Source organism: Ambystoma mexicanum, chromosome 1p (genome assembly GCF_040938575.1).
Source record: "Ambystoma mexicanum isolate Mex_15411 chromosome 1p, UKY_AmexF1_1, whole genome shotgun sequence".
Lineage (NCBI taxonomy): Eukaryota > Metazoa > Chordata > Amphibia > Caudata > Ambystomatidae > Ambystoma > Ambystoma mexicanum.
Window position 1 is genome coordinate 1,055,679,943 of NC_090921.1, and position 27,651 is coordinate 1,055,707,593.

Below are 27,651 nucleotides of genomic sequence, written 5' to 3' on the forward strand. Positions count from 1 at the left end.
ACACTTGTGAATATGAGCAGTAATCAGCAAGAGGTAATCCTACAGTAGCACAGTTCTTCGTTACTTATGAATAGGAACAGAAGAATGAGGTGGTAAAGAATGCTTTATATGGTTCAAGGAAACGCAATGATGAATGAAATGCAGTACAGAAAATAACTTGATATGGCTTCAACAAAAGACAATGTAATCACTTTTCCTTGACAATTCACTCCCCCACTTTATGCAATATAAGGAGATGGAAAGAAGACACACATTTCTCAGGAATGCAATCAAATATAATTCAGTTCCCCCCAGCAAGCTTAGAGGAAAACAGGTATGAGTTTTAACACAGGCAAGATACTTTGATGTGGTTGCAATTAAGTGAAAAATATGCTAAAAAGGCTTTTAATTCCCTATAGGGGGTTCAGGGTGGGTGATATCTAGTTTATATTAGTTCAGGTTCACTTTAGCAATGTTCTATGAGTAACTAGCAGGTTAAAACGAATTTTAGCAAAGGAAAGCAAGGAGCTGCTGATTTTTACACATGGCTGAAATTGTGCAAAATGTCAAATCGCGGCAAATGTAATCGCGTGCGTCGAGCGTAATTACGGAGGCCCTATAAGGAGTAGCAAGTCGGTTCTAGGTTTTTTGGAAAGCCTAGAATCTTAGCTTTAAGATGCCAGTTAAAACTTGCTCCTAGCACAAACGGTTCCGGAGATACAGCCGATTTAGTCAAGGTAGTTTTTCGGATTTGAAATTTTAAAGCTCAGAATGACAGATGACAGTTTTCAGTTTTAAAGATGACAGAATGACACGATTCTAGGAGGCAGTTCTAATAGGCTAAAATATTTTGGATTAGATTATTTTAAACTAAGAGATTGGTTTTGGCACAGTGAGTACTCACACTATATTTTTGAAATAAGCTGTCAAGGTCGGGTCAGGTTGGACGGGACTTCTGGCGGGTGGTTCTGAAGTCCCGGCTATCTGGGTCAGCTCTGCTCTCTGGGTCTGTCAAGCACCGGTTCTGCTCACAACGGTCTGGTTTGTGGTTCTCTCTGGTTCCGGATTCCGCACTGCTTTCTGCTTACTGCTACAGGTTCTTGCAAAAGTTCTTGGCAAAAAATTCAAACAGCTCGCCCGGTTGAATAGTTTGGTTGGTTTTGAGGCCTGCTGAAGAGGATTCAGCTTGTGAATTCAGGCCTGTGCTACAAATTCTGGAGTTAATTTCTGCTACAGGTTCTGGAGATTGATGGATTTGAAGTCTGGATCTCTGGATGTGAAGTCTGAAGTCTCCCGGCGAAGCGTCCCGCAAGAAAGTGGAAAGTGAATGTCCCCACCTGTCCTGCACTGCCTGCTTTTATGTGTTTAGAAAGTGGGTGTGTGCGTGGCATAACTGAGCCTGCCCCTCTCTACTTGTCATTGGCCCAATTCTCCCCTCTCCCATGATTGGGGGAAGGAAATGGATTGTCATCATGATGAGGTCTGTTTATGGGTCAGAGGATCCTCCTCTGGTCAATTTGCCCACAAATCTATATTTGATTCAAATACATATTTCCCAGACCTTACATGTACATATTACAGATGAATTAAGACAGGTCTCTGTTCAAGCCCCATGTTCCTGCGAGCTGGGATTCAGAAATGACAACATTTTGCGCTTTTTGGTCGGTTTACCAATATCGGACATTTACCAAAGATTACACAAATGTGCGCAAGGAGTATGGACATTAATTGATGAAGTGTCCGATTTTTAACATGCGGACATTTGGAGTAAGACCCTATTTTCCGCTAGCAACCCCCCCAGAATACACCACAGGGTCCTAACACCATTACTTATATAATTCTGACAAGTCCGTACTATGAATTATCCATCTTTTTTTTAAATTATGCTCTGGCCCAAAGGGGTGTGGTTTCCCCCAAGCACATGGAGTTTCTGGTTTATCCACTTCCCCCAAGCTCAGCTGGCTCTCACAGGCACTGCCCCTCCCAGTTTCTCCAAAGAGGAAGCCATTTTACGACCCCCCCAATATAACATTTGCCTGAGTCCAGGACAGGGCTTTGTTCAATTTCCTGCAGTCCCCAGGTGCTCCTCCCCTAACCCAATCAGAGAGGTGTCATCTCCTTTTGGCAGGGGCAGCAGGATGCAGCTAGGCCTGGGAAGAGTGGCTGAGCAGGTTTCTCCTGTCGGGGGTAGTTGTCAGGCAGAATTCAGCTAAATGTCACTTTAGTTCCAAGTTTTCTACATTCAAATCCAACTTACATGCAGCTATTTTTTTTATATATAAATTAAATAATTACTTCCTTCAAGTCATTTCAGAATATAGTTTTACATTGTATCCACCTCTTAGCAAGTCTTTCCTTGGCCTGGTTTGGGTTCATTTGTTCAGTTTTACACAAAAGTCTGGTGGTTTTAAAACGCTGGCTTTCTGATAGTGGTGAGCACCGGTATTGCCTCCATTTTTGACATTAAGAAAATGAATTCCCCACAGTTCTGGGTTGCTTTTGGCAATCAGGATTGCCATTCCCAATGGTTTCAGGCTACTGTGTGTGTAGCCCAATGGTGGTTTTAGGCAGTGCCCTCCTGTGCTCACAACATAGGCAAAAATGGGTGGCAGCCTATTCTTCATGTTTTCCCTGTGCACTCTCTGGGGAGTTCTGGCCATCATGATGTTTTCTATATAGAGCGAGCCTCCAACCCTCAGCCATTGAAATATATGAAGATATCGACACCACCACAGGTGTGGCCCTCCCCAGCTCCCTCGTACCCTGCTAACCTTCCACCTCTTTTCCCACTGAAATGCATGAAACAAGGCCACCAAAATGCCAGAAGTGAACTACAGAAGACTTCTTTACATTACACTAATGGTGCTTAAATGAGAGTACTGGGAAAGGGGTGTTCATTTACGCCAGAAAGACTTAAGCCATGTAGACTTATTTAAATTTGTCAGGAAGATATAATTGAAATCGATATTTGCACGTAATTGCACCAAAACAAATCTGATAACAGTAGAGCTACCCATTGCGCACGTAGGAATTCCAGATATAAAAGGTCTTCAATTTTGTCCCCCTCACCCTTTAAACACAGTCCTGAACCTTTAAGTTTAAAATGAATATTGACACTTCAAGATTAGAAAGGACTTACAAGAGACTTAAGTTCACACCACAGACTTTGTATGACATCTTACTGTTGATCTTTTGTTTTTTTCGCAGCTGTCATGACTCATCTTTAGCATTTATAGCATGTAATCTATTGGAAGAGTTACAAATATAACAGAACTGGATGGTGATGTACATATGTAGAAAACAACTGGCTGTTGGATGAGGCACAAGTAGGCTTCAGAGCCATAAGAGGAACGGAAAGTGTACTATCTATATGGGACGATCTGAAGACCAATGCAGACTCCAACGTCAACTAGGCACTAATACTACTCGATCTCTTCAGCCTTCGACACAGTCAACCAGGATACGCTCATCGAAGACTAGAAGATATTGGGATCCGCAACAGGGTATCCAGTCATAATTTCGAATACAATATATTCGAAAGTAAAAATGTTGAAAATATTTAGTCGAAAAACAAAAATGTCGACTTTTTTTCGACTTTTTTCGATTTTATGTGTTAATAATAAATATTTTATTAAACTTTTTTTTAAAAAATAATTAAAGGTATTTCCATGGGGGGTGGGGTGATGGGGAGGATGGGGGGGGTTGTGGATAGTGGTTTGGGATGGTTTTTTAAATAATTAATTAATTATTTAATATTATATTAAAGATTTTTTTAAAATAATTAAAGGTATATCTATGGGGGGTGGGGGGGATGGGGAGGAGGGGGGGGTTGGGGTAGGGGTTTGGGATGGGGGGGTTGGGGGGGGCCCCCCCATAATAAATGTTACTATCTGGGTAAAAAAAAAGTGTTTTGGGTTTTCAATTTTTTTTCGACATTTTTTTTTCGAAATTATGACTTTTCCTATTATATGTATGTTTTTTCGACTTTTTTACATTCGACATTTTTTTTTCGACATTTTTGCTATTCGACATTATGTTTTCGACTTTTTGACTATAAACCCTAAGCTCTACGCTGGCTAAAATCCTTCTCTATCTCTGCTACTCTTCAACATCCACATGACCCCCTGATCAACCTTATAAAAAACATGGCCTCACCTGCTATAACTATGCAGATAACACTCAAATCTATAAAATCAATGCTAGCGAAGAACAAAATCCAATACTCACAGACTGCCTCTCTTCTCTAAACCATTGGATGAGAACCAATAGCCTTAAACTTAACCCAGACAAAACCAAAATCATGATTGCATCCAACGACCAGCTTAACAGTCACATTCCATGGCCCACCGAGCTTGGAAACCCTCCAGAACTATCCAAAGTGGTCAAAAATCTTGGAATCCTAATGGATAACAAACTAACACTAGACCCATAAGTCAACGCAGTAGTAAAGAAATTCTTCTTCCACCTAAACACGATCGAGAAAATACTTCCTTACCTCTCCTTCACACACAGAACACTTGCCGTCTTCACTCTCGTCATGTCAAGAATAGACTATGCCAACAGCATCTACCTCGGAATGCCAGAATACCTCATGAGGAAGCTACCATGAAGTCAGAAAGCAGCAGTAAGACTACTCCTTAGACTCACTAGAAGAGAACACATTATCCCAGCACCAAGAACACAACATTGGCTACCAGTCAAAAAACGAATCTTCTTCAAAACTCTCAGCAGAACAATCAGAGGGATTCATGGCCAAGGAGTGGAATTCATACAGGAAAAATCACCATCTACGAACAAACTCTGACACTAAGATCCAGCAACGACATCCACCTCGAACCAAAACAATACGCAAAACTTAAATTTAGGGAACAGTGTTCTCCTGCGTAGCGGTGAAACTCTGGAACACAGTCCCAAAGTAAATACAAATGGCAGAAGATCACCTCCAATTAAAGAAGCTATTAAAAACATATCTCTTTAACATACTGAGCTGAAGAAATCATCAAAGAGAGAAACCCCACCACGGCAGGCTGGACTGCAAAGCAAGAAAACACTATGAAACCAGACCACCAGAGGAAAGATCGTATGCTAAATCCAAAAGAAACAAATTAAGCCAAAGGGTCAAACCAGAGGCATTGCTGAGGTGGCTATAGCCCCAGGTTTTTTTGGTTGTAGCCTCGGATAGAAGCCTAGGAGTACAACCAAAAAGCTAGCTAGCCCCGAGTCCCCACAGTCTCAACATTAGCGTAGCCCCAGACCTATTCCAGAAGTATTGAACTTTATGAGAAATTGTTGTGGTACATACCATGTGGATTCACACAATACATAGGAAGGTTCCTTGATGTTGGTTTAATCATTGTGTTGTCCACTGTCCCATGGTAGATTACATGTCTTCCCTATGGGGATATGGGTTCACTTAAAACAGCCTTTCTGTGTATGGGCTTGTGGTACAGTATTTCCAAAGCTGTACTGTTAGCCCAGGTAGACTAAAAAGGCAGTCTCTTACTGTTTTAAGGCTGGTGCTGAGATCAAGTACTGGCAATTCCTTTGAAAGACGAGAGCCCGCCGGGGGATATCCAGGTCTTCAAGAGCCAAACCCATTCCATAGTTTCAGGATACCCACACATCTATTTCAGTGCAGTGGTTCTAAATGGGAGTTCTTTGTAATCTGTTTCAGTTTTCTCTTAGGGACCATGGTTGGAGATGTTCATGCCGTGGACACACTTGACACCTCCTGCCAATGGATGTCTCCACTAAGGGGAAGGTTGATATTGAGTGTTTCAGGGCGTGACAAGGCAAGGGAGGGGAACATGGGAGAACAAAACAACGATCTTAAAAGGCCCAGCGACATTGAGAACACACAAGTGCATGGGAGGGGGGGTGCATGGAAAGGGGGAGAAGTGGAAAGTGCGGAGCAAAGGAGAAACAGATAAATAAATAATAATGAATAAATAATAAGGGCAACAAACAGTGATAGTGCAGCCGGCAAGTGTTGGGTTTAAGGCAGCAGACACGGTAGGTCTGAGTGCAGAAAAGGGGGCGGGGACACTGTATGGGTACAGATACAGACCCCAGTGCAAGGAGTGGCCTGGAGCAGTGCGGGAGGGTGAAAAGGTACCTGGGCCCGGAGGTCAGAGGGCGGCCAAGTGCACAATGCCAAGAGAGAACAGATCAGCGGAGGAGAGGGGGGGCGAAGGCAGAAGCAAAGAGGAAGGTCTTGAGGTGCTTCCGGAACCAGAGATGGAGCTCCTCAAGTTTTAGAGTGGCAGGGAGGCTGTTCCAGAGGGAGGCCCCAGCCAAAGACAGAGATGTACCCCGAGCTCAGTTGAGGCCAATCGAACCACTCAAGTGGACATACGTTTCCCCTCCTTGACCCACCTCCAAAAAGTCTGTCAGCAAAGTGAATAAATGGCTTTGACCAATTCATATAAAGCATATATTGTAAAGTTCCAACCCCATTCTGATGGCACATGACCTTCGTACAAAAACCTGGTACAGGTTAGTACTAGTGATTATTTAGGTTTACAAAATATTTTGCAGCCAAATTCAGGTTTGGGGGATAGAATGTGTCACTAGCCTACCCAAGGGCCTTCCCTGGGAGCTGCAAATTCACCTTTCCCCAAGAATTGGCAGGAAACTATATTCCCTCTCCAGCTCTGCATGGCGGTTTTGAGAAGCCTGGTCCCAGTGGCTCAACGATCATTGGGCAGATTGGACTTCAGCCACTCCCACCACCCTGAAATGCTGGGTTATGGTGACTTGACCTGGCTGACCTACAGAGCGTGGCAAGACCGGGTCGAGCACAGGCAAGAAACCGTGCTCATTTCCTCGATAGCACCTGGATTCTTAGGCATACGTTTTAGGCCATTGAAATCGCGATGGGGTGTTGGTACTTGCATGCCCGGGAAGTGGTTGGAAGGTTAGGGAGGGAGACAGCTCATTGTCCCTGCAGACTTTAAGTTTGGGGTTTCAGAGGTTGTATACTAATTGACCTTTTCACAATTGACCTCGGGAGAATTTACCTAATTTAGAAGGTCAATTAGGACACATATGCGGGGGGGGGACCCCCCGCAATCCCCAGCCAATCCAAAAACCCCTGCAACCCCCCACCCAATCACCTTACATTTATAATCCAAAACCAACCCAATACATATGTAAAATAACTAAAATAATATAAAGGTCAATTGTGCAGAAGGTCAATTAGGACCACTATAATTAGGTCAATTGTGCAAAAGGTCAGTTGTAAAAGGTCAATTTGGGTAATACCGTTTCAGACGTGGAGATAATGAACTGCTTGTAACATTGAAGCTTCAACAGAAGTCTCTTTAGAATGTGTAAAGAAGTTATAAACCCTCAAGCAAGTATGTTTTCCCCTCCCCACAGTCTCTGAAGTTAGCCCCTCTACCAACATTTGAAGGGTTGGCTTCTCCCACCCCCTCGCCCCCTGAATATTTCACCCAGTTGCACATCTGCCTGGCAAAAACGTAGACCGGTAAGGCCTGAGCAGGGAAGGGCCACACACACTCTAAATGCCTACTCAGCAGTGCGGTGTGGGCATTTACAGATGTTAATGTCACTGCAGTGGGCCCACTTGTTAGACAATCCTGGCTACGCCTCTGCTGCCTGGTGCCATGTTTAGACCGGTCTGTGACTAAGCCCCATAGGCCGAGCCTCAAAGTTGCCCCTGTAAATCCGTCAGCGGCTGACGGGCCGATCTACTTCAAATGAGCAGTGCCACTCCCCTTCATTGTCTACCCAAGACCAGGATGCAGGCAGTTGGCCAAAACTAGCGTGGGCCCCTGGGTTTACAATTATGTTGGCAAGATTTTATTACCCAGTAGGCACACTAGACGTGTTGCCAAAGTTAGGCCCCTCCCCGCCTTAGGTTTCAGCCGATATCGCTCTGTGTGGTGTTTTTCATAGCGCAGCACTGACTGGAGCCAGCAGAATATGAGGGGGCAGTAATAAACAGAAAATGCTTACACTTGCTGCAGAAAAGGGTGTACTGCAAACGATGGCATATAAAGAAAATATGTGAGGGTTTACTTTGATGTGCAGACTACCAAACTGATCTACTTGCAACCCATATACAAGGAGTCCAGGACTACTGCAGTGGCGAGTATGCACGATCCAAAAGCATATCAGCATAACATGACACACAAAATGTATTTCTGTACTGTCACTTCAGAACACAGTATGACACCATAGATTTCTGGAGCATTACACCAAAAGGGTTACCCAAAGTATGGATGCCTGGTGGGGCCAGAGGGTCCAGATCTGGGACTTTTGGTGATGCCACAGTCATTTTCTGGGCATCGCCCCAGCCTCTTGAGCCTTTCTGTGGCGTGCCTCGAAATGGAGACACTTCGGTCTTCCTGTAGACCCGCAGCACTCTGTGTCAAGTTAGAGGCGCGTGGCCCCAGCAGTAAGCGGCATTCTCTCCCGCGCTGCGTCCCCATACTGCTTTCACCACAGGAAATGAAAAGCAACGTTTGTACAGGCTAATTTTGCCCACCGCGGGTAGTCGTGCCTATTTCTAGGGGTAGAGGCTATCCTGTGTGGTCCTAGGCAGCTGTGAATCTAGCGGCAGCACTACACTGGGCCGGCATGAGGGACCTGGCAACACAGTCCGCAGAAGTATCGTTGGCAGTGCTGGAAATGGAAAACATTTGTTGGAATAGGGTGGGGCCATGGGAAGGAGAAGGTGGCCCCGACCTTGTTTCGTAACACAGTATCTTCCTAGAACCCAATACTAGCGATTTGCATAAAAGCAAAGAGGATTATGGGAACATCATAATGTCCTCAATTTTAAATGGTAAACACTTCTTCAGTAGGAAAGCCTTTTTTTATTAAGTTTTATTAACATTGAGTAAGAAGGCCTTCTAAGTGAATAATGTACTCTTCTGTTTTGATTGGTCACAATATTCACCCTAATAAAGAGATGTCTGTAAATTGCAGGACATCTATACTAATTTGGTGGCTGAGCTGAGTGGGAAGGCTTTGCTGGGAGGTAACGGGGTGAGAGGCAGGAGGAGGAGCAGTGTGAAGTTGGATTTTGTGAGGCAGGGGCGGTGGGAGGAGTTGTGAGTTTGTGAACTAAGTATTGATTGGTGGGTCTGGTGCACATCATCCTTTAGCATGGGGAAGTGCCTGCGTGCGTCCGCCCACGCATCCGATAATTAAGAACAAGACAGCTGCACCACTGCATGGGAGCATTTGGCAGTTTGTCTGCAGTGCCGAGCCTTCCACTAGTTGAAAAAGTGGTTGTGCGTGTAATGTAACGAGCGGACTGCTTTCAGATGGCACTTGTGCCGTCTCTTCTGCAAGTGGCCTGCTCGATACTCTGGGTGAGTCATGTGGGGACCCCTGGGTCTGGGGGACGGTGAGCGGCGCTCCGGCAAGAACGTTTTTTGCTGGAGCGCCGCTCCTTCTTGTTCCAGCCCATTCCCAAAATCGTTGGCGCTTTATCCTGCGTTTCTTCTATCAGAAAACAAAACTTGTTAGTTGCGCCCTCGAGTTGATTGGTCCAGGAAGCGAGCCGCCCTCGCCCTGCTGAGAACTGGGCTAGGGAACTGCTCTGGCAACCTCCTGTCTGGGGAAATCCGCATCAGCGGCCTCGTGGTCCCACCGAGGCGACATCATAAGAGCCTGGAGTCAGGCTGTTCCCGCTGGGCCTGATAACCTCTGCGTGACCTCGGGAGGAAGGTGGTGTGCCTGCCCTGCTGCCTGGCAAGATGTGGGACCGGAAAGAGAGTGAATGGCGACAACCCACTGTCCTTCCTGGCCCTATGTTCAGAGACACGCGTTTACTGAGATACCTCAGTGGGTCGTTGAACCTGCGGCTGAGATACACATGTATAGTCTGATGGTCACGAGTTACATTTTTAGTGGTTGTCTCCACCCTTTTCCCTTGCTCTCTCCACCGCGCATAACATGTGCACCATTGTTACATGTGCAGGGGATGCTTTTATTTACAGGCGCATGAAGCGGTGACGTCAAGACTGGAGTCCTAAAATATTTCCAAAAGGGGGGGGGGTGGGGGGGGAGTTCAGAGGCAGTGAACGTAAATGGAAAGAAATGAGCATGTTTCGTTTTTTTTATCTCAACTCAAGGAAGTGCACAGGGCAAAGATGCATTTGCCAAGATGTTTTCTTAAAATAGTACTGGCTAAATAGGAACGGTGCACACTGCTTGTCTTAAAACGTGTAAGAAAACATCCTGTACAGCAAAGATTCAATGGGCGTTTTATAATCCCATTTGCTTAGAGATTCTTAACTCATGCACAGTTTCGTGTGTCTCAACCACAGGGCCTGGGTTCGAAACCCGAAAACGGGTCTCTTGATAAGTGACGGCGGCACTTTTTAATTTCTTAAATTAATTATACACAGGGAGGACGGCGTCCACCCTTTGAAAAAAAGTGGGCGGACGCCGTCCATCCGCGTGTTTCCTCGACTGGAGCCCTGCGCCACGCGGTATTCTGTAAGAGTAGGTTGGTTATGGAATTTCCTGTCCATCACCCACACATGCTGTCTGTCCGGATGCGGCTCATCCTGCGCTTTCACCCCAGTTTCTGTCCGCAGTTATGATGATCATCCTTGTGACGAGTCATGAGAAAAAGACACGCCCCCTATTGCGACTGTTATTTAAAATATTTCAATGTATTTTCTTACTTAGTCCTGTTTTTGTTTTCATTTGCTTCAGTTCCAGAGGCTGGGCTGCGTCTGTACTGTTCTTATGCCTGGCTCCTTTTCTTTTTCCAAAGGTTTGGTTCACTGATCTTTTCTCATAAAGTGTCAACTCGGTGTTATTTAGACAAACGTGATAGTACTGTAGACGTGTCTGCCAGATTATTGCCACTCCAGTGAAAGCAGCTCCGAGGGTGACGTCATGGATATGAAACGCAGCTCCCAGTGTGATGTTACTGCAGCAATAGCGGCCCCTAGCGGGGTGTCCCGGCAGAGAGCCGCTGCCAGCAATAATATCACTGCACTAAGAGCAGCTCCCAGTCTGACGTCACTGCAGAGTGATCACGGGGTGGTATCCAGTAGAAATGACCGCATCTTATTTCTCCAATTTTGGGGAGATTTTTAAGAAATATTGGGGATTGGGGTGTGGGGGTAAGCGGAATAGTAAGGGTGGGGGGGGGGTATCCCCCCGCATTTTAACCGGAAAAAAAAGATGTAGTCTTTTCCGCATGCAAATTGTGAACGTATATCCACAGGGGTGGAGCCAACCCCAACATTTTAGGGTAGCTGGAAGTCAGTTGTATGAACTGTTAGTGAGATGGGGCATTAAACCTATTGAGCTATTGACCCCCCAAGCCCTGCTCCCCAAGCTCAGGAGGCTGAGTAGATGATATACCTGCCTTTGGCCGCATCTTTCATCCCAACTCACCAGAGGCATAGCCACGATTGTGTAGCAAGTGGGACCTGGAGCGAAGAGCCCACAGAAGGAAGGGCGCTTGTTCTGCCCCCGGCCAAATGCCCAGGAGTGACGGAGCCTAGTGAGGGAGGATGAGCTGATCATGAGGGTTGCCCCTTGAGAAAACTTTCAAGGTAACAGGTTAAAATAGTGCATTTTACAGTACAATTTCTGTGATAAATTAGGTAAAAAGCCACACAGTTTACCATCAGTTTTGTAGGGTAAGCGATAAAACGTGCATTAGATGCCAAGTCATCAACCATACACAGGAGCATTTTCAAACACATTTTCATAATGCTTTTGCCCACTATATGCCAGTACTTTGCAAGTGTAAAAAAGATTTTCAAATCGATTGTGCCCACACATGTCCATTCTCGTGCACCTAATACGCCACTATTCCCACATAGGAAAATACTCATGTTTGTGTCCATCATGTCAGTAACAATACTAGATCAAAGCATGCTTCTGCTGCTCAGACAAAACATGCCAGTATTCCCATGTAAGAACATACTCCTGTTGGCTTTGCCTTAATGCCAGTAAACTAAACAGCTGTGCCACAGTAAGAAAACATATCCTTGCTGGCTACACAAATCCCCCACTCCCCATATAAGAACTCTCATCATGTTGTATTTGTTCCTTAACGGCAGTAAAAAAAATCCCATGCCACAGTAAAAAAAAAAACATTGTCTTGCAGGCTGCACCAATGCCCCCACCCCAATGTAAGAACACCTGTGTTGCCTTTGGCTTTAACACCAGCAATAAGCTGCAATGCCACAGTAAGAAAACATGCTCTTGCTGGATAGCCGGTAATATAGCTCAGCGGACTGAGCGCTTGCTGTTGCAATCAGAGTTTGATTCGCAGGTTAAAATCCTGGCAAGGCCATCTCAACCATTCATACTACAAAGCTTGATAAAGGAGTGCAGACTTCGGTTGGGTGACGCATTTTATGTAAATATGTTCTTTGCACAGCGCTTTGGCGAAAGCACTATATAAATAGCATTTTATCATTATACAAATCCCCTCATATAAGAACACTTATGTTGCACTCATGTTATATCCCCCATATAAGAATATTTATGTCGCCTTTGACCTTTAACACCAGTAAAAATAAGCCAAGGTAAAATAAGGAAACATGCCCTCCCCCATGTAAGAAAACTAATCACGTTGGCTTTGCTCTTAATGCGAGTGCAGCATTCCCTATAACAATAAGAACCAGCCAGGCCAGCCCCACTGTAGTACCCTCCCCACCCCACCACTCCAACCCCACCATCACATTATAACACTCAAGTTGGCTTTCCTTTGCCCAAAAACGGTAGTAAAACATGCCATGATCCTGGCAGAAAATGTTCATGTTCCAATGCCCCTCCCCAGGCCCCAGCTTGTGTGTGTGTGTGTGTGTGTGTATATATATATATATAATATTCACACACCCACACAGCTGATCAGTCATTCACACGTGCACCCAGAACATTTACACTGCGCTCTTATTAACACTCGCAGTCACACCCATGTACACCATTCACACTGCATACATTCGTATATGTGCACACTTGCAAACACCTACTAGCATACACCCACTTGCACACTCCCTCGCATGCATGCACACATGCATGCATGCATGCATACATACAATCCATGCATGCACACAAATACACTTTTTTTAGTTAATGCTAATTATTGCTTAAACATGGGCCATGTAAAAGCTGAGACAGCAGTTAAGCCGTTAGCTACAGCATAGGGGTGTGAGGGGTCTACTGATATCCCCTGGGCAGGCTTTTGTCCTCTGCTTCTACGTTCACTTCACTTACTGTTTTCTCACCTCGGAGAGCTGTGTATTTGCTTACTAAAAAGTAAGTAAATACACCGCTCTCCGAGGAGAGAAATGTCATAGGTTCTTGCCGTCTGAGTACAGGCTGGGCCTCACAGCAGAGTGATGCCTGCTGCATCAAAGTGGGGGGGACTTTAGCCCTCCAAAGCCCATGCCTGGCTCCACCCATGAAAGAGAGCAGCTGCCAGCATAATAGCACTGTACTAAGAGTAGCTCCCACTCCATGAACGCTACCAAGTGTCATACTTGGATGGAATTGTGAATGTTGGCAGTTGCCACATGCGGACAGAGTTGTGGACGTTGGCACGCGCCGTGCCGGACGGAATTATGAATGATGGCAGATGCCGCGCCTGGACATAGTTGCGAGTGTTGGCATGTGCCATGCTTGGATGGGAATGTGAACGGCAGCCTGCGTGAATGACTGGATGGGATTGTTAATATCGACCATTGCCGGATCTAGATGGACGTGCAGAGATTCACGCGTCACACCCAGAAAGAACGTGGAAATTTAGCATATCACTTCTAGAAAGCGATGCCAATAACCAACCTACTAACAATTTCACCCCTCTGCATACACCTCTCAAACTCTAACCAAACACAACCACAACCCTATAGCACAACAAACCGCACAAACTTCACTACACCGCAACAACAAAACAAACCACACATGGACTTGCACAACAGCACACAACGCCTACCTATCGGAAAACACCCCAAGACCAGTGAACAGTGTTAACCGGGCTGAGGTTGCCAACAGCACACCACTGCTCTCTTGCACTTATCCCGCTCGTTCCCACTAACTCGCCCCCCTCCCTTTTCAGAGCCGCGAAAGCGCCAGGGGACCACTCCGGTGTTGATAGTGTGCGGTACAAATATCCTTTAACATTAACAGTGTGATGTCACTGCAGCAATAGCAGCAGCACTCAGTGCGATGTCACTGCAGAGAGAGCAGCTGCCAGCTTAATAGCACTGTAGTAAGAGTAGCTCCCAGTGCGATTTCACTGCAGCATTAGCAGCAACCAGTGCGGTGTCACTGCAGAGGGAGCAGCTGCCAGCATAATAGCACTGCAGCTGGCCAGTAGTGCAGCTTGAAGAGCCTGATGTGGCTGCGGTAAGCAATGCACAGCATACTGTCACTGCAATGAGGGCAGCTTTCAGTGAGATGGCAGCTGGGCTAAGGTCTGCTCTTGGTGTGATGTCACTGGCTTGCAAAGCTCAGCGTCATCGATATGGAATGAACCGAGCCCCTACATAGGTCGATGCCAGTGTAGCGGGGAGAGCTCCTAGTGCGATGTCAATGGAGTGAGCAGGGCGCCTATTGTGTCATTGCTACAAATGGAGAGCATCCCCAATAACACGGCCTTATGTCCTGCCGCCACTGTATCACTGCTCTGAAAGCATCGGCCAATGTTGGTGTGATGTCATTGCAGCAGTGCAGTGAGGGCAGCTTCCAGTGTGAAGGCCCCACAGTGGGAGCAGTTACTACTGAAACTGTCCATGACATCCCACTGTGTGCTGGTTCCTGCGAAGATCAGGGGATGCATCCCATCCCCTCACTGTAAAAAACGAAACCAAACTATTATCATTAAAAAGACAACCCAAAGAAAAAATCTTCTGCTTAGAAGAACGTCTAGGCCCATCATGTCTCCCCATCCTCCTACTGGCTTCAAAACTGTTGGTGCCCCTTAGCATCCAACTGTGGTGTTGTTTTTGCGCTACACTTCCTTCCCTCTGGCTATGCGACGGATCAACTTCCTGGGCACCAGTGGTCCAGGTATGAATCCCGGTTTCTAAACCATCAATCAGCCCCACACCTCTAGTACACCAGAAGGTATCCGAACAGATTGTAAACACAAGTAAATTATAAACCTCCTTGTCCAATGTTGATAACGTGGACGGAATGGCAGGCTTATCAATGCAAGGTTGTGGATTATTGGTTAGTTGCAACACAGCGAAATACAATTATTACCCAATGAAAAAAAAGGGACTGTCCAGTCAAGGTTGTATACAAATATCGACTTCATTATTATTACAGCAGACAGTTCTAGCACACTACAAAATAAAACCCACCCTGTAAAGGAACACATAGGACAGACAGTTTCACGAATGAAAGGGATGCACTCTGGAAACTGACAGGAGGGTAGTCGGTAAAGCAATCAGTCTTAACTGTTCATGGTTATTTAGTTTCAGCACCAAGGGAACAAGGGGTCGTAAATGACACTAGGGGCCCTTGTAGAAAGACTAGGGGGACAGAATCACAATGTACTTGGTGCTTGTGGTGATCTTGATGCTCGACAGCGTCAAGTCGGTCCCAGGACGCCCTGCAGATCCTGCGACAGTGTTCAAGACAGGAGACAAATGCGGGTATCAGGTGGCAGGCAGTTCGGCAAGCAAGGTGCGACGGATGGCTGCAGGCTGGCCTACACAAGTGGCTCGGGGTCAAGAATCGTTGTCCCTGTGCTGGTTGGCAGATCAGGAACGCTGGTTGACGTGTCTCGGACGACTTTAGTGACTGCAGCGTGACAACAGTCAGTGGTGCAGCTGGTCGCGGTTCGAGGGCTTGACTGCCTCAAAAATGTCCTTAAAAGATGGACGCTGGTTGATGCTTGTTATGGCACTCCTCCTAGCTTCTTCGCTGGGCATGTGTCATCCTTTAAGGCGACGGCCCAAATATGAGGAGAGCATTTGCAGGCAACTGCCTTGTCCTTTGTTCAGAGACTCTCTGGCACTTCCCATCTAGGAAGCTTCCTGGCAGACCCTAGCAGGGCACGCTGTGTGCTGGCTGGGTAGCAGTTCTGGAGCTGCTGGACGGGTCCTCCGAGTCCTGTATCTTCCTCTGTTTCCTGGGAGATGTTTAGGGGAGGGATTTTGTTTCCCTCTTGGAAATCCTGGCCTTCCTTCACTGGCAGAAGCTGTAAGGCAGACTGTACCTTCATCCAGGGTCCAAATGAGGCCTTCTTACTCCTTTGAGTTGCCGGGTGATCTGCTAAGAGAGGGGCTCAGCCCTCTTTTAAAGCCAAATGGTCTCCAGCGATTGGTGCAGGCAAAGCCTACCTTAATTAACCAATCCTGGGTCCCCACCAACAATCTTCTGTTATGTGTGAGGTCATAACCAGAGTGCTTTGCAAGAGGAAAGGTAGGGGGTGACAATATGTACTACTAAGTCCCACCCATCTTCCTGTCTGTTGTGGATCAAAGTGTCTCTCTCGTTAATTGAGTTTTCTGTGACTCCTGATCAAAGCGCAGGTCCCCCTCAAAGTTTTTGGCGAGAACAGACTTTTTTGGCCTTTATCAACTTGCATACTACTTCTCTCTGGAAGCAGTTGACCCAGACATGACATTTACTGCCCTTCATACAGAGGGGTGGGAACTAGCTTCAAGTTGACACATTGCATATCAAAAGAGGTGTTTGGGTTTCCTGTCCCCTTTTGTCAGTTCTACAATCAGGCCTATCGCAGGCCTGTTTCAATTAACTTCTCAGTATGCACTGCCACCAGTAGAAATTAGACAATAGAGAGGGCGGATCCATGTAGCCTTTGATATTTAAATTAGGCTGGGCATGGCCAGAGGAAGGTGTTGCCTTCCCCCTTCTTGAGATGCTTTGATGTACCCATGGCGGTGACATTCCAGCTGAACATGACCTGAGGACTGTGCCGGTAGGCTGAGTCCCCCAGAATACACTTGACTATGGGTTTGTTGCGCGTTGAGCATTGGGAAATGTGTGCAGATTAGCCCCACACATTTCCCGGAGGTTTACCTACCAACATTCCATTCCTTTAAGAAAATATATAAAAACAGCCCAGGCGAGTGCACACTCCCTATGCAGATGGTCGAATTCCTCACAAGGACGCAGAATGAAAGGTTTAAAGCTGTAGAAGGTGATGCATTTCGGAGATAAGGCTTTCCTCCACACAAGCTAACCGTGGTGAACCGTGAGGGCCATATTATGGTGCGATTCAGGCCTGATCACTCTGGTTTAGTGGCCTGCTACTGGCTGCAGGTTTTACCCTGCTCTTCAGGTACCAGTCCAGCTGGGGCGTGTGGCATTATCCAATTGTGGCAAGCCAATCTTGAGATTGTAAGAAAAAAAAGTGCTGTGTGGAAGGCCTTGAAATGATCTTAACCACTAACAATGCGCTTGTCAAACTTTCATACCATTTGCTTTTTAGCCTGCCTCCGCCATGGCAGAAGGGGAAGGCCATAGGCAAACCAGTTTGGTACTGCCACCCCAATGGTAGCAGTCCAGCCTAGAAGGGTAGGCCACGTCCCCTCTGCATGGAAACGCAAGCATCCCCAGCCATGCATTGGCCATGCTGGGCCTCATCAGTGATGTGCAGCTTGGTACCCTGTGGCACAGTGGGCAAAGAACCCACGTCTGGGCATAGCTTCTCTCACTTGGGGAGACCAACTATAAGAAAAAAAAAGGGGCTGGGTGGACGGTTTCTGAATTTTAACCATTGGCACTGCTCTGGGAGACCTTTCACACGATCGTGTGATCCGCCAGGAGCATGAGCAAGATGTGGGCCCTGCCACCCTGCTAGATGCTGGCCACCCTGCTAGATGCTGGCCGCCCTGGCTAGAGGTAAAGAGCTACACATGTGTCTTGCAAAGGTTGCACAGATTCCAGTTGTGTTACCAAGTGTGTGTGTGTGTGTGTGTGTGTGTGTGTGTGTGTAGTTAAGGGGATGGAGCAGAATTGGTAAGGGGACATGGAACATGAGTTTTGTTAAAGCAATCTGACCCAGCGCTACCAATAAGGCCAGGCAGTTATCCAAGGCGCCATCGGCGGAGGGATGCAAGGTTTGCACTAAAACATGGAATCTGAGCTCATTGTAAAGGAACTGGCGTGCCAAGATGGCGCCTTGATGTGGGCAGCATACATCCCTGCTCCAGTTCTTAAACCAATACTTTTTAAATGCAATGTTATCAACCACAAACCCGCAATGGGTCCCCCGAAGCACTGCAGCGGTATGGGGGAGACGGGGTGGGGGGGGGGGGAGTATGTCAGCCCATTTACAGAACAAAGGGCCCGGTGGGGCTTGGAAAGCTTAAGGTGGATCAGGCAACGCGGCCAGATGGGAGACATCCTAGGAGATTAAAGAAGTTTACGGTGGCCGTGGCAGCACAGCTGTCAGTCAGTCGCTAGGGCCCAGTTGTGGACCTTCTCCCACTTCACTAAAGACTGGGTAGGGAGGGGCTCAGTCAGCCTGTCACCAGGGAGGATAGTTCACGGTAGCAGACTTTCACATGGGTTGTGGGGATTGCTCCCATGGCTAGTTAGCTTCCAATGCATTTATGTACATACTGCTGAGGAGCTGGGAGCCACGTCCAGCCATCTTGCGGGCAATGCACAAATCTGCCATTGAGTTGATAACGTTGTGCATGTTCACAACATGTGCATCTTATAATACTGCGGGTTCCTCAACTGCAGTCCGTGCCTCCGTGGTTAGGTGTGTTCATAGACGCTGCCCGCGTCGCCTTCATTGCAGCGTCCCCATATTAGGTTGCTGAGTCCCACACCTAGTTCCATCAGTGCCAGCTCACCACATATTCACTGACCGCAAAGCGCACATCATCCCACACCCAAAATATACAATTGCTAAATATAAGGTTGGTCAACTCTGCCAAAAAAGTACAATGTGCCTGCAATACCAAATGTATAATATCCATCATGTACTGTCAGTCTGCATTAATGCAACGTACTGTGCATCCTGTATGTCCAGACCTCTGTAGCATGCAGTTTAAACATGTTATGATGACCACATTTGTGCAAAATGCACACGCAGTGTGAATGTAATATACCGCAGAGCCATAAACTGCAGTCAGTTGCTCAAGGGTTAGGTTGTCACGCAGATTGATGTTGTTCGCTTCACTTTTAGTGCTGTGTTTCCATGTTATTTGCCGAGCCCAATTGTAATTGTTTATTTGTATAGCGCTTATACACAAGTGAAGTGCTTCAAAGCGGTAAGAGAACAAGGGGATATCGATGCCAAGTTCCGTTGATGACAACAACCACACATTTTGCTGGCAAACCAATTGCAGAGCAGTCCACACGCAACACATAACATGGCTACATCTAAGGTTACAGCTCTAGTCATCTTTTCCAAAAGATCTCATTTGAATGTAGTATAAAATGTCTAGTAGCATGCAATGTCCTTTCCCTGTAAGACCATGTCTTGTTTATTTTGTATTTTCACACTATGGTCTGCAGAACTCCTTGACACCCTGAAATGCGTGGCGGTTGTGACAAAGGCAGTTAGGTTCTACACAACTGTAACACAACATACCTCTGAGGAAGAGCAAGCCGGCATTGACCAAGCCAGTAGGTCTGACTTTTCTTAATAATGAAAACTTTGTGTGGTGAGTATGTAGATCTATGTGTAGCTCTGCATGGTCGTGTGGGGGGCGCGGACAGTGCACTTGACGTTGTGTGTGCGTAATATGTGTTTGCAGAAGAGGTCGTGCTCTTAGTACTAATGTGACTTATGTTAGTGTAGTCATTGACTTAAATGGTCTGGCCAGTAAAGCGTCATTATTTGCACCTTTTTATGGCTGGTCTAGTGAAGTGCTGTTCGGTTAAGTGTTTGATTGTGTTTGTCCGTAAACGTGCTGTCTAGCGGTGCGGTGTTTATTGCATGTTGTTTCAAGGGACCCGCCCAGTGAACTCGTGTTTAGTGTACACTTGTTCAAATGGTTCTGTTCAGTAAAGTGCCAGACAGCCATGATCTCAAGGATTGACTGTGATCCCGTGTCGTCGTGCGCCAGAACAGCGGCAGTTCACTGGCGTGCGTGGTGGCGTGCATTCTTCTCAAATGCCTAGAGGCAAAGGGTAAAGTGTTATGAAGCTGGCTTGCGGTAATGGCGACGCGTGAGGGAGTGGAGCTTGCTGTAGGCCAGAGGACTAACAGCTGCTGGCGCTACACCCCAGTTCGGCTCGGCCAGTCCGGCGCAGGGATCTTTTGCTGCGAGCATGTTTCGGCGCGGCAGTGCACGGTGGCTTCAATCTTGTTCGTTTCACCTTCTCACTGACCGGGAGACAGAATGGGGAGCGTTATTTGGAGAGGGGTGACAGAGAGGGACCCGCTGAACTGTCAAGGACATCCTCCCTGTCAGTGCACAAACAATAGGAGGGCCGAGGCGGAGGCTGCTGAGCGGCAGAATCCCGTTACATCTGCAGAGAGAGTAAACATAATGTCTGTCTTCACTTTCTCACAAGTCCCATGTATGCCAACCTAATAAAACAACAAAAGGAATGAAAATGCATATTTATTTTTTTTACAATGCACTATTTCATACTGGGGACAGTTCCCGTTGCTTAAAGAGCCAGTCTTCCCGTTTCCATCCTGCCAGGTCTCCCGTTTCCCAGCCCATTTCGGTACGGCCACTTCGGCGCGGGCGATTACACTGACACTGTTTCAGTGAGAAATTGCGCCGAACTGGCCGTGCCAAACCGGCTCCTGCAGTGAACTGGCTGCACCAAAATGTCCTGCTCCGAACTGCTGGGCAGACATGTGCAGGCAAGAGCACCAAGGCGGGACTGCCGTCCATGAGGCAGTGGTAGGGGGATCTCAGTGATACACTGGCCTAAAATGGCTGCACCTTGTTGAGTTTGCACACTGCACAATTGGCTTACACCTGGGATTTGTGGTAGCACGTCGCCCTGTAGGTATGAGGGCCGCCCTGATGATCTATTACCCTCCGAGCAATGGGAAACATTGTGCATACTGCGTCCAAGACCACGCGGTTGTCCAATCCAAGATGCCATTCACTACGGAGACATTTTTTGAGCCTCCCACATGCCTTTTTTGTGCAGGAACATTTTAGAACGAGGTAGCATTGTGGACAATATTTGGACTAAGTCCTTTTGCCCTTTTTTGTGGGATTCTGCACCAAGCCCAAAACCACTGTAAAAAAAAAATAATTAAAACCAGCATTTAGAATGCCAATAGTTTTTGGACTTTTGTGTAGTGAAGAGAAAAACACTTGCCAGTCACAGCCATAGTGGTATTATCTGGGCATTGACAGTAGCAGGTGAGAAAATGGTGCCAGTTCCTGGGCATCTAATGGCAGTGCCCGGCAAATGCCCAATACATATACACAAGCCAACACTGTTGGCGTTTCCAATGCTTATTTTCAACAGAAATTCAGTGAAGGACAGACATGGTGCTTCTAAATCGAGTGGCTGAAGGCAGACCTGGTCAAGATTTTTTTTTACACCAGTAGCAGGTGTACAAACTCCAATTAAGTAATTAACTCAGGAGACTGCTTGGAAAAAAAACTGGCAGGCACTTTGAGTGAAACGTTTGATGGTGAGGCACTTAAGCTAGCTCAAAGAGTTCCCATTAGGGGGTGCTTTGGCCGGGGAGGGGCAGGAACTGGGTGGGAATGGTCACAGGGATTAGCATGGCTATTGGCAGAGAATGGTTGGGCAGTAACCAAACAACACCTACAAGCTGCGTCTTCCTCCTCCTATGCCATTTCTCTCCGTCTGAACTCTAACGCAATAGCTCAGGCTTCTAGGTTTCGCACACGCCCCCTAATAGCCCAAACTAAAAAGGAGACCTAATGTTTCCTAAATGGCCCACTTGCCACGAATGGACTGGAGATGGGGGCAGCGGGGACAGCTCTCTGTATAGCCGTATTTTACTCGTATCCAATGTTACCAATTGCCTTGAGCTCCAGTGTGCTTCAAAATACGCACTTTACTAAAGATTATCTAACAATTGCTTGGAAGAGAGCCTGCACCAATGTGTACGACTTCCAATTCTGTCTAGTCTTGACCACTGTTCCTGGCCCAGGGTGCTCGCAAATGTACCATTTGCCTGAACCCATCCCAAAATGTGTAAAGTTTTTTTTAAGTGCTGTTCAGTTTCAACTGTTAACAGCACAATGTGTTTTAAGGTGACCAATTTGAGACAACTTTCCCCAGAATATCTTGAAGGCAAATGTAACGCACCAGGCCTTTATATAATGCATCCGTACAACTGTAGTGGCCTCCTGCCGATATCCCGGAGTGGCTAGTTTCTGCATTGTGCCCTCTGCTGGGTTTCCAGGCCTTAGTCTGTGGTAAACTTTTCGTAAAGTCAGGTCCACTATTGAGTGATGCTAGGATAGCCCAACTACCCCCATAAAGTTGACTTTCAGTCTTATTGAAATGAGGCTAACGCGCTTAATACCCAGAGGTTTCTAAGTGCGGACCGGGGGGGCTCTGTGTCGTCTTGCTTTCAAGGCGAGCATGTTGCCCCCGAGCTATCCTCCCGAGACTAACATTAGCACCTGTATGCATTGTCACACTGTAGGAGCTATTTAAATAGTCTTAACAAGGAAGGATGGGGCTAATTGGGGGAATGTATAAATACATGTACTTGAATAATATGCAGGAAGGGGAAAACGAGGACTGAAACAGTGAAATATAAGGGAGGGGGAGGTGAATAGGAGCAAAAGTAGTAGTAATAAGAGATTTTCCTTCTGTGGCAATAAAGGGGTGGGGGGGGGAATGGAAATTTTGAAAAGTGAAAAGAAAAACGAATCCAAGCATTTGGTGAGATTGCTTGAAGCCAACATGGCGTGCATAGAACTGGGCAAATTGCGTGGCCTTGAATTAAGATGGCTTTCCTTAAAGTGTCCCAGATCTGCCTGGGAACTTCCCCTCCCACTTAGGGAGGCTCTGATCGAAAGCTTTCAAATAGTTATAACTACTGGCATTGCTCTAGACCTCTTCTGTTTAATTGTTTACGGTCCAGTCTTTGCCATTACCGAACGGGACAGCCCTTATGCAAATCACTTTCGGTCCTGCCACCAATCTGAGTAATGCAGCCCAAATTGATAGGCCATGACTCCCTCTGCTCGGCAGCACGAGCATCTTCCTGGGCCGCATCAGTGAGATTCAGCTTAACAGGGGGCAGAAACTCAAGTTGCAAGCACTTTGGAAGGAACTAAAGACCCTACCCTTCAGAGATCACTTGAGATCTGCTGCTCCTAGGTAGGGTGACCAGACGTCCCGTTTTTGCTAGGAAAGTCTGGGGAAATAACCCTCCATCCTGGGGTCCTGGGAGTTTTTCATTTTGGAAACCCTGTCCGGGGTTGGCATGGTTGGGTGGCTCTGGTCTCTGGTTTTTCTGGGACCCGATTTCGAAATCGGGTCCCAGCGCGACTCTTCGTGCGTGAATGGGGGCATGAAATGCTTTTCACACCCCCATTTCCTCCCACTTCCCCTCCCTGGCACTCTCCTCCAATGAGAGGAGTGTGCCGGTGAGCACACCCCCTCCCCGCCCCCAGAAACAGGCCAGCAACATGTACGTAGGACTACAGTGTTATTTGTATTTCTGTTAGTCCTACTTCTAGGGCCTGTCCCGTTTTTTTTTTTGTTATTTTAATCTGGTCACCCTACTCCTAGTTATATACCATCCCTGTAGTATGGGATATCCAAGCTACTAGATCTTGTAATCTCCCTTTCCACCGACCTCTGTTAACCCCAAATTACTTATACAGCGCTCCATTACTTCCAATCTAGACTTGGGCCGTAGAACCCCAAATACAATAAAATACGGTGACGCACTCGAGCAGGCCAACTAATGAAGAAGCTGGGGACTGTGGGAGCGGCCAAAGGGCCTCCCTAACCCTATGGATGTCCCGCAGCTTAAAGAAGCAATACCTGCATTTTCCACAGAAACCGGTTCTGAATGTGCTGTGATGGCAAATGACTTGAAATCGACCCGGTAGTTTAATGCAGTGTTGGCAAAAATACACAACACTGCAGCCTTAAAAAGGTTGCTGGACCACTCCAGTCACTACTCTCCTATGCAACTTCAGGGTTTCACTGATAGGCCTGGTGCCAATGAAAGGGCAGGGCGTCTTCAGAATGATTAATCATCTGTCCTGTGAGGCGGGCTCCGTCGCATTCCTCATTTGACAGCAGCGTGCCAGTGGAGTACAAGGCGCGAGGAAAAGTTGCCAAAGCAGTCGCTGCGTCCGCCTTCTGGTTGCGGTGCGAGCACCCGGGTAGAGGGCCTTCTGGTTGCGGTGCGAGCACCCGGGTAGAGGGGCTGCTGGATTTCTTGTGAAAAGCGTGACATCGGATTCCCGCCTCAAGGGATGAAGTAGGCTGTGTTTTTACCCTGCTCAGTGGTACATTTAGTGACCTGATAGACATAGAAGAAGGACCGTGTTAACTCTGCAGTAATTTAAACGCATGACTACAGTTTGCAGATAGATCTCTGAAGTGAGTGGTTACATGACTGAGCGACCTTTTACATGTGTGACTTGTAGCCGTGAAGGCGTCATTTGGTGTGCAGTGCTCAAGCTGGTTCTTATGTAAGAAAGCGCCAGCTAAATGGGTGTGCATTGTATTGGAGACACGCAGGTTCGGGGTCATGCTAAGGTTTACAGGGGACACGTTCTGCTATGTTGGAGGTTGGCGATTCCACTGGCAGCGGAGAGATGCGACGGGCCCATCACACACTGAGCTATTTTCGTCTTGGCTTATTGTTGGTATGGCCAGAAACTGCCAACGGTTACCAGAAAAACGCTTAGAGGACATGAAGGGGAATGCCCGCCTTTCACACCATTGTCAATGCCCAGTAGGAATGGCTGTAAATGCTGCGGCCCCTCCCTCCCCCCTGCCCTTCTGACTGGGGTTTGACTTGGTCTGAACTCTCCTACCCGCAGATTTCAAAAATAATGGCCAGGACAACTAACATAAAAGTAGGACTAGCTTTCGACAGTGGCTGTCCAGGCACTACACGTAGATGGTGCTTGGATGAGAAGGGTGTTTAAGTGTTACTTTTCGAATAAACACATATAATCAATTTATCACAAACTACCAGGATCTTAAATTGTAAAATGCAGCATTTCGTCCGTGCGACATTGTGCATTCCTGCCTGCCAGCCATGAAGACCTACTTCCAAAAACTGGGACCACTGAGCTTTCCAATGGAAAAAATAATCTTGAGAAAGGGGGACAGTGCACCCAATTCCGGGACAGTCCTGGCAAAACGGGCACATCTGGTTATCCTAGCCTCCCCACAAGTCTGTGTGGCTTGGTTAGAACGCCGAGTACCCCCCCCCCCCATGCCTCTCTCTCCCTACTCCAAAGGTTAGAGAGCAAGAGAAGTAGGTGGGGGCCCAGTGAGCACAGGTCCTCCCTACCCCTCACCCTGGGCCTTCTAAATCCTCATCATCACATGTTTAGAAAGCACACTGTTCACCACCAGAGTGCCATTTTAGAACTGTGGCCAGCATAGGGATGTACAAAGCGACGGCATGGTTACTGATTTAAGGGTGAGGTTTAGGTGGTCAAGGATAGATTGCGTTTACTTTAGGATTGAAGGATGGCGGGGAGTGGTCCCAGAGCTGGACAGTGAGGTTAGATAGAGAAGACAAGGATACGCAGAAGTGAGGAAGTTGAGCAGATTGAAGAAAGGCAGAGCTTTCTGAGTGGACAAGAACACCGAAGGTGGAAGAGGTGAGGGGGGGCTCCTGGTTTTTGAAGCCTCTGTGCAGCATGGAGAGTGATCTAAACTCAGACTGGTTGTTGCATGGACAACAGTGGAGTGCAGGGTCGGACTGGGGCGTAACGTTGTCTCGGACACCAACAAAAAAGTGGCCCACAGTTGCAACTGGGAATTCATTCCTTTTGTGACGCTGTTTGAATAGTACCCAGGGGGGAGGTTTTTTTTATCAAATGTGATGCAAATTGTACTTTTTGAAGAATGTTTATTCAGCAACACTCGTCACAACAATTGGCTGCATAGTGAAGTAACTAATCAAACTGGCCCACATTGGCCAAAAATGTGCCCCACTTTGATCAAAAAACGGGCCCCTTTGACCCAAAAAAACTGGCCCACACAAGCATTTTCCGTTTTTGGTTCGACAATTGGCCTGTTGTCCTATAAGCCAGTCTGAGCCTGGTGGAGTGTGGCGAAGGTGATCACATTTCTTGAGGACTGGAAGGAGAGGAGATAGTGGGTCTGGACGCATTAGAGCTTGCGGATGAGGGAGAAGCGGAGGCCAAGGTAGACACACTTACTATAGTCCAGTCTTGAGAAAATGAGGCAATTCCTCCAGGCGAAGCAGAGGCTGTATTTGAGCGAGTGAAGGTGAAAAAAGTTGGAAAGGACCACGTGTATCCAAGGGAGTGAGGGAGAGATCAGCGTGCAGTTTGAACCAGAAGCTAAGGCTATGTTTGTTCGGGAGGATCTCCGTTGTGTTGCTGTTGACTTTGAGCCGGTTATCATGTTTACAGTAATGGATCATGCAGAGATTCACATGTTCTGAGGTGGAATCCAGAACGTTGCCTCATGTGAACGGGGTCTCTGTCTTCGGCATATGAGAACCAGTACAGATGGATGTGGAAAAGGAGGGAAAAGAGAGGGAACATGCTTGGGCAATGACGCCATTCCGTAATTGGAAAGAGGGAAAAGCAAGGAAAAAGTGATGCCGGGGAATGTATATTGCCATCAGAGTAGAGGCATGGGCAGAAGACGGGAGAAGGAGGGCAAGGTGTTCACCAATTTCAAAAGCAGGCTTTTGTATATGTGGAGGTGTGCAAGGGAACTGGCTTCATCATCAACCAGCGTACGCAAGTTGTCCACAACCAAGGGGATCACAGATTCAGTTCCACGTGGGGGGCGCAAGCGGGACTGCTCGCATGGTAGGTGGTTGCCCTCAAAGTAAGAATGGAGTCTGGCGGAGGGGTCATTCTCTGTTCGAGTTTGGTCAGGAAGGGGAGAATCGAGGCGGTGTGTTGAAGGCAGGAGAGGGGGTAGCCTCGCATTGGGGGCCTTGAGAGTGGGGAGGATATCATTGTGAGTACCACACTTAATAGCAATAGCTAGCAATGGCGCGAGCCCCTCAGCGTTTGAGTACTACCCCGGGCAATGCCACTGCATATCCATTTAATAGCAATATCAGGAAGGCCATGTGATGAATACACGCGCACGTGAATGCAATTCCTGGAAAATGGTGCAGGTGTCTGGATATTTAACTAAAAAATCTGCCATATAAGGTGAATAGGCGGGCAGATGATCGCAATACAGAGTGCCTAACCCCACCCATACATTAGGACTCAGTAGATGTGTAGTTCACTTGAAGTGTAGCCTCCCCTAAACCTGAAACCACTGAAATCTTCTGGGCGGACCATCACCGATGGCGAAATAATATTGTCCAGTACCAGCAGATATAAGAAGTTCAGTATGAGCCATAAAACCTTATGAGACTCCTTACCATTGAAAAGCGAGCACAGCCTCATTGGGGAAAATCTAAACGAAATAATAAATGGTAGAGAGACGGAAGCCAAAAAGGCTATGGTCATCCAACATCCCACCAGACAACATGGCCTGTGTTGAGACATTCCAGGGGCAAAGGAGAAGCCATTTAAAGAGCCACACACATTCCTGCAAACGGGAACCTTGAACCACAAAACAAAA

At 47.1% G+C, this 27,651-nt stretch overlaps 1 protein-coding gene across 2 annotated transcripts in view; it reads left to right on the top strand.

Moving 5' to 3' along the window:
* Positions 1-27,651, top strand: part of RIPOR1 (RHO family interacting cell polarization regulator 1) — a 713,696-nt gene that overhangs the window by 221,222 nt on the left and 464,823 nt on the right. The window contains exon 2 of one of the 2 annotated variants that reach the window (XM_069604491.1): positions 19,438-19,548. The exons of the other annotated variant lie outside the window; for it this stretch is intronic. The gene's annotated coding sequence lies outside the window, so the exon portion shown is untranslated. The remainder of the gene's footprint in view (positions 1-19,437; positions 19,549-27,651) is intronic. 2 annotated transcript variants of the gene reach the window in all.